Raw genomic sequence first — 15,350 nt, 5'->3', positions numbered from 1 at the left:
TCAGAAAATCAAATCCTCCCTCGAAAATACAGACTGTCTGACTGTCACCCTATTGGTTACTATAAATATCCATTCCCAACACCATCAATACCATTGTAGTGTGTACCACTCATTTGACGTAGTATAACAACTCACAAGCATTCCTTGAACAGCACCTTCCAAACCTAAGATTTCTACCATATAAAAGGACAAGGGCAGCAGATGGATGGGAACTATCTGCAAATTTCCGTCCAAGTTTCACAAATCCTGCTTTGGAAATATACTATGTTCCTGTGCTGTTGCTGGGTTAAAATTCTGGAACTCGCTCCCAGACAGAACATGTGTGTTTCCCATTATGCAAAGGCCACTCATTCATTCTTACGAATGTGCCCCTTCCTCTCTGGGCTAGCATTTATTCCCCATCTCTAATAGCCCTTTTGAAGATTGCGTTGAGATGTCTTCTTGAATTGCTGTAGTTGATTTCAAATTTCTCACAGCAATTGGAGATGGCAATAAATGTTGTATCTTCAAGTGATGCTCGCATTCCACAACCAAATAAAACTAATAAAGTTGGAAAGGTTCCAGAAGGAGTTATGAAAAAGGAAATTGTTTGGCCAAATCAGTTGGAGACATTTTGAGGATATAATTCAGAGTGGATGAGAATGAAACAATGGATGCAGTGAACTTGGATTTTCCAAAAAACATTTGTTAATGTTTGGGTCAATAAAGTAGCCTGGTTTGAAGATTGGATAATGGACAGAAACAGAAACCAACAATAAAAAGACCCATTTTCAGTTTATGAAGCATAACTTGCACTGCAATGCTAGGAATGGTGCTTGGATCCAGCAATTTATATTTGACAAGATTGATATAATGTATTCATTTTTCATAAAGATGTAAAGTTAGATGGAAATGTTAAATGGCAGAGGATAGAAAAATGGTGAAAAGTAATTTAGTCTGGTTGAATTAGTGGGAAAGAATACAATGGAAATAAATGGAATATAATGTGGAGAAATGCAAGGTCATCTACTTTGACTGAAAAAATATAGAAAATCAGAATGGTTTTTGAATGGTGAGACATTGAAAAATTATTAATATTCTACAGGAGTTGGATGTTTGTATTATACAGACAAAGTTAAATTCTGAAAGGGTTTTTGGAAGTCACAGAGAGTATTTGAAAATAATATTGAAGCCATAGCCATTGAATGGCAGGGTTTGGATACCAAGGAAAGCAAGAGATGTGGGGAAAATGGAGGGAGGCGGAGCTTCAGTCAGCAACAGTCATGGTTTTATGACTGGCTCAAGGTATTGAATGGCAAACTCTTAATACTGTTTCTATCGTTCTTGGCTACGTATGGCCTGTGGAGACAGATGGATAAGAAAAAAGAAACACATCGAATCTATGCAAATAGAGAAAAAGCAAATTGAAATATGTTAAAAACTGCACGCTAAAAATGTTGCAAGTTCACAAAGCATTTGAACCCAAACTAACCAACAGCTGCTCTAGCAATTCACCCCTTCAGTGTGAAGATGGCCGGAAAGCTTTGTGGACCTTCAATTTGAGTATATGGAAATAGAGATGGTGCTGCAAACATCTTTTGCACAATAAACGGCACAGCAAACATTAGCAGCCCTGCAATTTTTTTCGTAGGAAGAGCCAATTAGCATTTTTCTTCACATAATTAAACGTAGTTCAGGCAAATAGAGCAAGATAGTAACTGCCAGAATGACATGAAATGTTTGTGAAGCACACATGAACAGTAAGTGTACCTAATCTACCCTGGCAGTGATAGTATTTTGATATACTGAAAGCAAAACAGTACAATTTTTTTTAATTTTTCCCTTTCAAGCTGTTAAGTAATTACAGCTATGTGCCAAAATGTCCAAACAACTGTTGTTTTCGGCACTTGAGGATTTTAGTGAATTCTAACTAGCTAACTAATTTTGGTAAAGTTTATACAGCTCATGTATTCATGAATTCCGACATTAGATTCAATAAAACTAAATTTTGTTTTTGTCTCAGGAGGTGAGGAACAGAAAGGCTCGTGAAGCAAGAGCATAAACTATAACTGGGTTATCTGAGTTAGTGTGTTGCAAAATAATTTGGGTAACGCAAAACAAATGGAAATGAATTTTATGGGCCATCCACAGGTGGGGTATGTATGCTGGAACTGGTTGGAGATGTGGCAATGCAATACTTTTTCAAATAAAAATATGAATGAAATGAAAATAATTTCTTCCCACTATATCATTCACTCCTCATAGCTATCTGTATTTCAATGTATAATTAATGTTCCAGCTACAATGTTGGAACAGAAGATTGTGATCTCACTAAAGTATCAGTATAAATAGTATTGAATTTGAGTATAATTAGATAAAAGTAGGTGATGACATAATGACCGAGGTTGTTCTTGTTTTCAATAATCAATGTTTTTGACCCTGCAATAAAGTATATCTGTTTAAAGGGATTACTACTGCAGTCATTAATGTAAAAATGTGTAACAAATATGAGATTAATTCCTTACTTATTTAGTATCCTTTTGAAAGTTAAAAACCTTCCAGAATTGTATGCTTGATATGTTAGAATTGGAGAAATGCAAGCATTTTATGCAGCTTAATGTATTATATTTAAGATTGACAAGTCGCCAGGCCCGGATCAGATTTGTCCTCGGCTGCTTTGGGAAGCGAGAAATGCAATTGCTTCGCCACTTGCGAAGATCTTTGCATCCTCGCTCTCCACTGGAGTCGTACCTGAGGACTGGAGAGAGGCAAATGTAATTCCTCTCTTCAAGAAAGGAAATAGGGAAATCCCCGGCAATTATAGACCGGTAAGTCTCACGTCTGTTGTCTGCAAGGTGTTAGAAAGGATTCTGAGGGATAAGATTTATGACCATCTGGAAGAGCATGGCTTGATCAAATACAGTCAACACGGCTTTGTGAGGGGTAGGTCATGCCTTACAAACCTTATCGAGTTTTTTGAGGATGTGACTAGGAAGGTTGATGAGGGTCGAGCTGTGGATGTGGTGTATATGGACTTCAGTAAGGCATTTGATAAGGTTCCCCATGGAAGGCTCATTCAGAAGGTCAGGAGGAATGGGATACAGGGGAACTTAGCTGCTTGGATACAGAATTGGCTGGCCAACAGAAGACAGCGAGTGGTAGTAGAAGGAAAATATTCTGCCTGGAAGTCAGTGGTGAGTGGGGTTCCACAGGGCTCTGTCCTTGGGCCTCTACTGTTTGTAATTTTTATTAATGACTTGGACGAGGGAATTGAAGGATGGGTCAGCAAGTTTGCAGACGACACAAAGGTCGGAGGTGTCGTTGACAGTGTAGAGGGCTGTTGTAGGCTGCAGCGGGACATTGACAGGATGCAGAGATGGGCTGAGAGGTGGCAGATGGAGTTCAACCTGGATAAATGCGAGGTGATGCATTTTGGAAGGTCGAATTTGAAAGCTGAGTACAGGATTAAGGATAGGATTCTTGGCAGCGTGGAGGAACAGAGGGATCTTGGTGTGCAGATACATAGATCCCTTAAAATGGCCACCCAAGTGGACAGGGTTGTTAAGAAAGCATATGGTGTTTTGGCTTTCATTAACAGGGGGATTGAGTTTAAGAGTCGTGAGATCTTGTTGCAGCTCTATAAAACTTTGGTTAGACCGCACTTGGAATACTGCGTCCAGTTCTGGGCGCCCTATTATAGGAAAGATGTGGATGCTTTGGAGAGGGTTCAGAGGAGGTTTACCAGGATGCTGCCTGGACTGGAGGGCTTATCTTATGAAGAGAGGTTGACTGAGCTCGGTCTCTTTTCATTGGAGAAAAGGAGGAGGAGAGGGGACCTAATTGAGGTATACAAGATAATGAGAGGCATAGATAGAGTCGATAGCCAGAGACTATTTCCCAGGGCAGAAATGGCTAGCACGAGGGGTCATAGTTTTAAGCTGGTTGGTGGAAAGTATAGAGGGGATGTCAGAGGCAGGTTCTTTACGCAGAGAGTTGTGAGAGCATGGAATGCGTTGCCAGCAGCAGTTGTGGAAGCAAGGTCATTGGGGTCATTTAAGAGACTGCTGGACATGCATATGGTCACAGAAATTTGAGGGTGCATCCATGAGGATCAATGGTCGGCACAACATTGTGGGCTGAAGGGCCTGTTCTGTGCTGTACTGTTCTATGTTCTATGTTCTATATTATATTTACAGCAATCATTTAGTGTAGTTGGCTAAATTACAAATTTTTATGAGTCAAAAACTGATGGATATTGAGTTTGTCTTAATTCAATGTTATTTTCTTTATGGTGAGAGAGAAAAGAAATTGATCAATAGCACCCTGAATGATAGCTAACTCTTTGATCAAGAGGCCAGCTACCGCTAAGCCTCAGTAGTGTATTTCCAGCACAGTTACTTGATAATAACTAGGGATGAGGATAGTACCTAGAGTTGATCTCTTTGAGTCCAAGTGTTGAGATTAACCTTTATTAAGATTAGCAGATTAAGCATTACGCAAAGTACATTTTTTGTAGCTTCGTATTACACTGAAGGAAGGTTAGTCCAGTTGGTCAAACCTTCTTGGCGAGACAACTAGATATAACAAAATTCTAACGTTTTTCATGTACTCACCTTGGTTTCATTAACCTTCATAACACTTTTTTAATATCGAGTAATTTCAGTTCCAAAATGTTCAATTACTCTAGCCTCAACAGCTTTTTCAAGTCAGAATCTCAGATGTCAACTATCCTTTGTGTAAAGATGTGATTCCTGACCCCTAAAGAGCAGTGCTTTAGCTGTTAACTAAGGCTTCTTTTTCTTGCAAAATGTGGAAATAGGACAGACAGAGATAAACTATCAACTCCTTTGATCATCTTAAACTCTTTGGCACGATCACCCTTTAATCTCTCATACTCATGGGAATACAAGCCTGCTCTATACAACATTTCCTAATTTAATTCTTTAACCTTATTATCATTTTGATGAATCTATACTGCAACCATTCAAGGTCAATTTATTCTTACTGAGGTGCAGTGCTCAGAAATGAATGCAGGACTTTAAGTGAGATTTTTATGCAATAGTAAATGAGCAAGAATATCAAATATTTACAAAATATCATGTAAGACTGAAGTTTTGGTCATTAGGTAAATAATATGCAAAATGAAGAACTAAATTCTTGTAAAGTCTACATTCAATGTTTCTCTACAATTGGGCTTGCCAATTTAATTTAGTTTGATGTAGATTAAGTGATGTATGTGTAAATCTTTCTTGATAACAAGCTAAAGTGAAAAAAATGAACATTTCATGTAAGAATAGAATTATGAAAGGAATGGTATATATGACATGTTACATGTCAATCTGTGATGTAACTTATTTTCTCTCTTTACAAAAACTCTGAACATTTGTCTTTTATACATGATATTTTGTTGGTACGGTTGTGAGTCAAACAAACACTCCAGTTCATTTCTGCACATGAGGCTACATTCAAGGGTGGCAGGACAAAGAATACTGCTACTTGTAAATTCACATCAGTCTGACGCAGCTTATGTTAATGTGCAATTACAATTTAACAAATTATTCATTGGTATTTCTGGGTCAATTTGAAAGGTGGATCTCAACTGAAAATGCTCACATCAGCTGAAAGCAAAAGCAATGAGATTGGTCCTACATGTATCAATAAGCACTTCTCTAAATTACTGCGCTTACAATGACAGTCAATTGAAGCGTGCAATCAAACTTTGATATCTGAGACATTAGCAAGAAAGATTTAAATTTTCAAATGAATGCCAAAATTATCTTACATAAAAACCTGATCAAAAAATAAGTTAAGTAATGTTTAAACTTATTGAATATTTTACAACCACCATGATATGCTTAGCTTTTAAAATCATACTTGAAGTATTTTTATAAGGGTATACTAGGGGTGAACTTCATCTTGGAAAAGTAGCACAAAACAGGTGATTGCAACTTGTTTTGCACTCGGTTTGATTTTATTTTCCACTGACTTGAACAAAACAAAAACAACTTGCTGTATTTACTTTGGCCAATTTTGCTCTAATAAGCCCTCACTCCCCTCTGGTGTCTGTGACATGACTCCTATCCAGCAGGCCATTTTCTATATTTGCTGACCATTGAAAATTGAGTGAAACAAGTTTGGTCAGCCTCAAAAAATCAGATAGAGGTCAAAATTCAACAGCAGTAAAACCATCTTGAAATCAGCATTAATTACAGTCAACTGGCAATCTCGTTCTCAACGTAACAATACTGCGGTGAAACCGAAATGCACAAATCCAATCCAGAGGAATCCAAAAGTGGTCTTCATCATAACCAGACTCTAAATTCAAAATAACAATGGGTTTCTAAATTGCTGCAAAATGAAATCCACTCCTGGATTTTCCAACTGAAGCAGATAGCTCGAGTCAAGAAATTTCCTGCCTTGGTTTAAAGGGCTTTGTTACACCCAAGTGTTGCTCCATGGAGCAGCTGGGCACAATCATCCCTGAAGCTAATCATAGGTGGGTGCAGGGGCAGATGACAGCTGAGGTGGCCTGATCAGAAGGCTTGTCTTGATTCTCTGGAATTTTGTCCCAAATGTTTTAGAACTGCTTTAGGCTTTAATCCTCACTCCTGAAAACAACAAAATGCTTAGGTCACAGCGAATCACATAGAACACATGAACAGATGGCAACCTACCATTTCAAGTTCAGATTATTCTTCACCAGAGCTGGTATTCCACCCACCTCTCATGCCTTGTCACTCCCAATAAGTGCCCTCAATGCCAAATTCATGCCCAACTGTCCAACCCCCATGCTCACTCATATCCCCTGATACCTTTAAAGCTTCCATCCATACACAGTAGTAAATGTCAGGAGCTATGCAGAGATATTAAAAAGAATTAAAACTACCATCAACAAGTCTCGCTCATGCATGCTTAGTAGTGAGGAGACATGACAAAACCCATAACACTGTTAAATCACCTGAATCACCTTCAATTTATCATAAAACTAAACTTGTATTTGTCTTTTATTCACTCATGGGATGTGACTATTCATGGCCTGGCCAGCATTTGCTGCCCAACCCTCATACCCCATTGATCTCAGAGGCTATTTCAGGAGGATAGTTAACAGCAACCACATTGCAGCGGTTCTGGAGTCACCTGTAGGCCAGACGAAGTAGAGACAAATTCTTTCCCTATTAGATGAGTTTTTAACAACTATAGTTACAAAGAGATGTTTAATGCAAAATGGCTGTTTGTGGGATGGTTTTAATTCCAAGTTTTCATTGAATTCAAAATTCAACACTGCCTTTTCCACGGTGAGATCTGAAACCAAGTCCCCTGAACATTAACCGATGGCTCTGGATTAATAGTTCTGTGACATTACCACTGCACCATCATCTCCTTCCAAAGACAGGCAATCCTTTACTCACTAAACTTGGAATCAAACTGAAAATTGAGACATTTCTGCTGAGATCAGAGCTTTTGTGCTTTTCTGACCAAGCTGTGCATGTAGATGCTGAAATAGGGAATATCAAAGCTATCCTGTGGGATAATGGCAGAAGATTTCTACCTTTATATTTTACTGCCCGCGAATGGGCCCAAAGCTGTCACATTTGATCCTGTGATGTGTACAGTGTAACTGATATTACCCTAGAAGGGTAAGTTATCTCAAAGATTTGAGGTGAAACTAGCTGTTTCACACAGCTGCAATGCTGTAGTAACATGAGTAATGTTCATCACGAACAGAACACTGTTGTCAAAACAACAAGATATTCGTCTGTCACACAAATGAGTAATCTTGTGGATGAATTTCAATATGTTTATGATGCTAGATACTTAGGACATAGTAAAGACTGGCACATTGTGTCAAACATCTCTTTGGCTGTTCACAACAGGCAATGTGACCTAGCCAAAATATCCATGCTTGCAAAACTGGAAGGACAGAGTCCCACGACAGATGAGATGCTGCGATTGGACGTAATTTGCTAGACAATCATAATCATAGAGTCATGGAGTAATACAGCATAGAAATAGGCCTATGGCCCAAACTAATCCATGCCTACACAGCTAGTTTCAATTGTCTGCATTTGGTCCATATCCCTCTGAGCTTTTCCATCCATGTACCTATCCAAATGTTTATTTTCAAATGTTCCAATATACCTGCCTCACCCACTTCTTCTAGCAGCCTATTCCAGATATGCACCACTCACTGCATGAAGAAATTGCCCCTCAAGTACTTCTTAGATCTTTTTCTTCTCACCTTAAACCTATGCTGTCTAGTTTTCAATTCCCCATCCCTGGGAAAAAAAGACTTTTTGCACTCATCCTATCTATGCCCCTCATGATTTTATACACCTCAAAAGGTCACCCCTCATTCTCCTACATTCTGAGGAATAAAGTCCTATGCTGGCCAACCTCTCCCTATAACTCAGACCTAGTAGTCCTGGCAACATTCTTGTAAATGTTCTTAGCATACTTTCCCGTGTCTTCCCCGTAACAGGGTGACCTAAGCTGTACACAATGCTTCAAGTGCGGCCTCACAAACAACCTATACAACAATCAAAAGCGTGCAAAGTATTATGTTGACAACCAATTTAGAATGAAATCAAGTCTGCGTTTCCCTCACCACTGACACTAACCCAGCCTAGAAGCCTTTTCCTTTAGCACTTGAGGAACTCAGTAAATAGTGGTGCTACTGAGTCTATCTTGGTGGTGGACATCAAAGTTCCCCACCAGAATACAATTAGTGCTCTGCCACTTCTCTGCCTACCCCAAGTGGTGTTCAAAATGGAGGAGCCCTGACTCATTGGCGCAGGTATGTCTTGAAGGCAACAGGTGGTGATCAAAAAGCTTTCTTGCATGTGTTTATCCTGATGTCATGAGATATCATGGGGTCCAGTGTCCAATATTGTGAGCATCCTGAGCAATTGCGTTCTAACTGTATAACACTGTGGGTTAGACAGCACAGGTAGGGCCTGTTTGAATTAAGCACTAATTCTTCTGCTTGCAAAGTAGGACTTCACACCTCAGCTCCCTTCCCTTGCCAGGAAAAATAGGTTTGTTAGGAAATGAGAGTTGTATTTCTACATCTGGCTTTTGCCTGACATTTTTAAAGATCACCACAGTTGGGCAGAAAGTGTAGATTAGATTTCCACTTTGTTTCAGGGAAATGAGATTGGGCAACAATATAAGCAACAATTTAGTGAATATCTGAAACTAGCCTGGAGCTGCGTATGCTGGCTTCACATATTTGAAATTTTAATCAACAGAAAATGATCGTGAACAAATGCCTAGGTGCCTTCTGGTGAGTGTTTATGCAGACAGAATAACTGTAATAAACTGCCTCACAATAAGTTATAGATTATTTATACATTATTTCCTTTAGTCTATTTATTCTGTAAACTTTCACCACATGTTTTACATTTTCATGTTACATTTCACAGAATCCCTAGGGTGTGGAAACAGTCCCTTTGGCTCAATGAGTCCATGCTGACCATCAGAGCAATCCACCCAGACCCACCTATACCCTATAACTAGACCCTATAACCTATCTAATCTACACATCGCTGAACACTATGGGTAATTTAGCATGGCCAATCCACCTAACCTGCACATCTCTGGACTGTGGGGGGAAGCCAGAGCACCCAGAGGAAACCCACGCAGACATGGGAAGAAAGCGCAAACTCCACACAGACAGTCATATGAGGGTGGAATTGAACTGGGGTCCCTGGGGCTGTGAGACAGCAGTGCTAACCACTGAGCCACCATGCTGCTCCTTTCTTGACACAGTTAGTGACACAGAGGAGCCATAATATATAGCTCAGTATGGCTTCTTTTCCATCCTATCAGGAAGCATTTGCATCGCATTCCATCAAGCTGTGTCACAAAAATTCCTTTCAGGATAATGGTCACAGTCATTTACATGCTGCTGCCTCACCAGTTGACTGCAGCCTCACTAAATTAGAAGAGAGGCTGTGATGTGGTAGTCAACTCTATGTTAAATATCTCTTAGAATGGCTCAGCAGCCTTACTCTGACAATGACAGCCTCTGTTGCATTTGCTGCAATGGAAAACACTGGTTCAGTAGGTGCACATTCTGTTGGCCTCTACTCTCTCTGGGCCGTCTTTTTGGCCAGCTGATCTTTTCTTTGCTTCACAGAACACTGGGCAAAACAGCAGCTAAGACAGTCAAAGCAATTGAATAACTTTCTGGAATTACATTACTTCTCTCGCTGGCTAATAAATCAGTTATCCATGAGTAACAAAGGACACAGTTGTCTGATTTATAAGCGAGTTTAAAAAAAATCACATGCTCATTGCCTCGGCCCTAGCTGGTAATTACAAAGGCTAATGCTGGGAGATGGATAGTGGGCTCTGATTAGAGGTCTCACCTTGATCTATATTTTACCAGTTAAGTTGTAAGGACTTGAATTTTTTCAACACGTAGCACAGAAATCCTTTTTATCAAATGCCTTCTTTGAGAAGGCATATTTTATACATTTTTGAACGACATATACAATTATAATCTCTGGCAAGATTATGTTGTATAATAGTCAAGTTTACATTATGCACTGACTTTGCAACATTTTGTCTTTGAAAATAAATTCCTATTCAGTTCAAACTTTATTCAGTCACTAATATACCAAATCATTCAGCATGGTCTCCTCATTCCACATGAAATGCACACTGGGTGTATGGCCCTGATGGATCAATGCAAACTGCAAATATTTTAGAGCTGCTGATAAAAAAACACAAATTGTCAGTTGTTTACCTTTTTCCTGGAAGTCATTTTACTGAAGTGAAACATGACAAATATTATTACACAGAATGACTTTTCAACTGGTGAATTTGTTGCCTCACCTTAGTAACCATGACATCGCATTTCAGCTGGAAAGCCAGCCAGAATCATCCAGCTTTCAGTAGCAGAGTAAACTGTTTGCATGAAGTTAGGTTCTGAGACTACTCACAATTTTCTCTTGATGTCTGAGTCATCCTGTATACCTTCTTTTTTTAAAACTTATTTTCTGAAAGGAACAGGATATCCATGGATCCAATCAAGCACCAAAAGAATACACAAACCTAGGTCTGTATCCCACCATACCCTTCATCCAACTCTGCAACCGCCAGCAACCTCCACCCTGTTCAGCCCTTTTAACTGAAAATTTATAACTGATAGCTTCCCTTTTGTTGCTTTCCTAAATCATACAAAGATGTCATATGGTGACAGCAATTTACCAGAGCAGAGCTGAAATGAAAAACCAAAGTGGCATTAGGCCAAACATCAAGATGGCAGAAGGGGAGAAGTTACTTATCTATTTATCATAGAAAACACTTCATTTTAATTTAGTTTAGCTTTGGTTTTACAGAGCTGAAAATCCTGGAGCTACTTGATAGCATGACAACACTGCAATTTAACATTGCACTGCACTGATTACCATTCTAGAGCCTGCTTACAAATTACCAAAATCACCTAAATATGTTATGGTTCCAGATTATAAAATATTATCAATAATGCAAGTCAGGTATTAATCAATTCCCTAAGGCTGCATATAAACCAAATGAAAATCACTACAGAATAATCACAAATGACCAGACCTTCCAGACTCCAGATCTTTGGAGGCTGGTCACACAAGATATGTGTCGTGGAAATACAGCCGCACTCCTGACTTGTGCCTTTTAAATGATGGATAGGTTTTAGGAAGTCAGGAGGTGCATTACTCTCTGGAAAGTTCCTATCCTCTGACTTGATCTTGTTGCCACACTGGCAGGTTCGGTTCTGTTTCTGGTCATGGTAACTCCTAGAAGACTGATCATGAGAGATTCAATGATGGTAATGGCATTGAATGTCAAGGAGTAATATTGAAATCTGTCTTGCTGGAGAGGATCTTTCTCTGGCATTTGTGTGGCGTGAGCAGTTGTGAAAGGTGCTGAACATGATGCTATGACCTGCAAACATTCCCTGCTCTATAACCTTACTATGAAAAGAAAGTAACTGATGAAGTAGCTGAAGATGGTCAGACCTATTACACTGTCCTAAGGAACCCGTAATGTAATGAGATGACTGATCGCCAACAATCACGAACATCTTCTTTTGTGCTAAGTCTGAATCCAACCAGCAGAGTGATTTCCACCTAGATTCCCATTGACTTCAGATTAGCTTGGGCTTCATTGTGCCGTTCACGATCATACATTGCCTTGGTGTCAATGATAATCACTTTCATTTATCATAATTTTGTCCATATTTAGATGAGGGCTGTGTTGGGATCAGCAGCTGAGTGGTATTGCTGGAAGCCAAACTTAGCATCAATGATCAGGTTATTACTGGGCAAGTACTTCAGTTATGAGGGTTGATTGAAGAAGTTGGGACTGTTCTCCTTGGGCAGAAGAAACCAGGCAGGAGATTTGTTACAAGTTTTCAAAAATCATGACTGGGCTGTTTAGAGTAAAGAGCTATTCCTGCTCATAAAGGGAAGTAGAACGAGAGGGAGTAGATTGTAAGTGATGTGGAAAAGAAGCGAGGATGGTGCAAGAAAAATCTTATTCACACAATTAGTAACTACAGATGGAATGCACAGCCTGGAAATGTGGTTGGGGTAGATTCATTTGAAACATTTAAGGTGGTATTGGATGATTATTTAGATAGCAATAAATACAAAGGCATGGGAAAAAAGTAGGAGGCAATGATGTTCCTTTGAAGCCTGTTGCTCATTTGATGGGGTGGGAGAAGCAGAAACTCTCGTTACACTAAAGTTGTATTAAGGCATGCACTTATGATACCAAGCCATATGATGCTAAAGGCCAAGTTGAAAATAGGAATCGAACTTTTAGGTGGTTGTTTTTGCCTGACATGAATGTATGGGCTGAAGGGCATTCTTTTGTGCTGTAGATCTCTACGTATATGAAGGGCCAGTACAGGATCGACGGGCTGAATGCCCTCCTTCTGTGTTGTAACAAATCTGTAATTTCTGATAGCACTACTGACAGTACCTATCCATAACTTTGCAAATGCTTATGAGTAGCCTGATGGGGTATTGATTGACCAGGTTGAATTTGTCCCGCTATATTTGCAGGTAGATCACATACTGGCAATTTTCTCGTATTTTAGATAGATGCTAGCGTTTTAACACTAGAACAACTTGTACGGATGCATAACATTTTTCTGGAGCACAGATTTTCAGTTCAATTGCCCAGATGTCGTCAGGGCCAGAAGTCTTTGCAACATTCAGTGTCTTCAACTATTTCTGTATATGAAGTGAATTCAATTGACTGAAGGTCACATCTGTAATGCTGCAGACCTTAAAAGGATGATGAGATTGATCGCCAATTTAGCACTTATGGCTTAACACTCTCGCAATCACTTCAGTCTGCATTGATGGGCTGGATTCCTCAGCATTGACAGTGGGGACATTTGTAGATATTCCTACTGTTGTTATTTTATTGTCAACCATCACTCATAACTGGATATGGCAGGACTATAGAACTTGGCTGTGTGATCACTTAGCTCCATCTACCTGATGCTGCTCAGGCTGCTTGGCATGCTTTTTATCCCGTGTTGTCACTTCACCACATACTATAGTCATAGTTACCACATTCTAAAAAGAATCAATTATGTCAAGTATTGTGAAGCTTTTTAATATGATAATATTCCTACAATTATTAATTACTGAATCGTAATAAAACCAGAACAGTAGAAATGACTTAGTTATTAAAAAGAAACTTCCTGCATCATTATCATCCTAAATGCATAACAGGGAGATCCTACAGCAATCCATCATCACAAATTTCCCCTGAAGCTCTTCCAACGGCCCACTGTAATTCAGCAAAAGTTTAGCCATTTTTCTGCTGAAGCTAGAGCAATGATTATGAGACCTTATGAGGAAATTTCCAATGAATATAACTGAATGTACCATTCCTTGGCACAGTTTTGTCTCTGCGATTCCACAAAGATTTATTTCATCTTAAGCATGTCAGCACACTGAGACAAGCACGGAATGCAATGCTTTTCTTTTACTAATGAGGTATAGAACATTCATCTGTGGATAACAGAAGCAAAACTGAAGATACACATTTGTCATTGCTACTACGTTATACCTACTGGGAGGAATCAGTATGATTATATAGGTGAGATAGAGTTGATGACAGGGGAACTTGTACATGATCTACAGACATTGTACTTGAATTTAATTTAAAAATAAAATCCAGTCTTCAATATTGTTGTATTATCTAGCTTTTTTCTTCACAAAATGAAACAGAAAATCAAAGGAACTGAAAATTAGTGAATGAGCACCATTCGATTAGCCGACTCCACTGCAGTATTGGCAGTATCTTGGAGCATGTCAACTCTATAGTTATTTTGGAGGAGAATGAAAAATGGTACAAGGAAACACAACAGAACATGCAAGGCAACAAAACAGAGAAGGACATTAAAAGTGAAAACTGAATCCAATATAAGACTCAGAGATAGTAAGAACTGCAGATGCTGGAGTCAGAGATAAAACAGTGTGGAGCTGGAGGAACACAGCAGACCAAGCAGCATCAGACGAACAGGAAAGCTGATGTTTCAGTTTGGGACCCTTCTGCAGAAGAAGGATCTCGACCCGAAACATCAGCTTTTCTGCTCCTCTGATGCAGCGTAGCCTGCGGTGTTCCTCCAGCTCCACACTATGTTATGCAAAACAACATTAGTTGTGTTTTAAAAACAAAATTTCAAATTGATATCATGGAGCTATAGTGAGCTCAAAATTTCTACTGATTAGTGTTAGTATTAGTAATTATTTCTTCTTTTCCCGTGATAAATTATTGCAATCAACATTTATAATTTTGATGCTATTAAGTGACTGCCACCTTCAATGTAAAATTTGATTTTAAAACATATTAATGCAAAGCATGCACACAGTTGCACTATTGCCTGTTAGTTAAAAGTTTGCTAAAACTATACTTGAACAAAAATCCCAGTTAATGGTATAAGTATGTAGATTGAAGTAACCTATATTGATTTTTGTTCATCACAGTATGGCTTGTAACATGAAGTTTACATCAATAAATACAAACATCAACTTAATATTAACTGAATTGTGATAGTTAGGTAGCTAAATAATAAGTAGGAAAGATACACAATTAAAATTATAGTTTTCCTTGTTAGGACAATTGAAATAAGTCATGTAATGAACTCGCTTCATTTCAAACTAAAAGTAAAATAGTACTCATCAATTTTGATGACACAGACATGCAAACAATTGATTTCTTCTTCATAGTTGAAATTTCTATCATTATTTTTATCCATCAGATCTATAAACTTCTCATTCTACTTGGAACTTTTTGTGTAGAGATGTCAAAAAAATTATCAGCAGCATTTGGGAAATTTTGGAGAAAAGTCTGAATAATAAATATCC

The 15,350-nt window shown here is 38.7% G+C and overlaps 1 protein-coding gene across 2 annotated transcripts in view; it reads right to left on the bottom strand.

Moving 5' to 3' along the window:
* The window catches only part of pcdh7b (protocadherin 7b), a 377,866-nt gene that overhangs the window by 84,696 nt on the left and 277,820 nt on the right, over positions 1 to 15,350 (bottom strand). The window lies entirely within an intron of this gene.

This window comes from Stegostoma tigrinum, chromosome 1, assembly GCF_030684315.1.
Source record: "Stegostoma tigrinum isolate sSteTig4 chromosome 1, sSteTig4.hap1, whole genome shotgun sequence".
In the NCBI taxonomy this organism is placed as follows: domain Eukaryota; kingdom Metazoa; phylum Chordata; class Chondrichthyes; order Orectolobiformes; family Stegostomatidae; genus Stegostoma; species Stegostoma tigrinum.
This window is presented reverse-complemented; position numbering and strand designations above follow the sequence as displayed.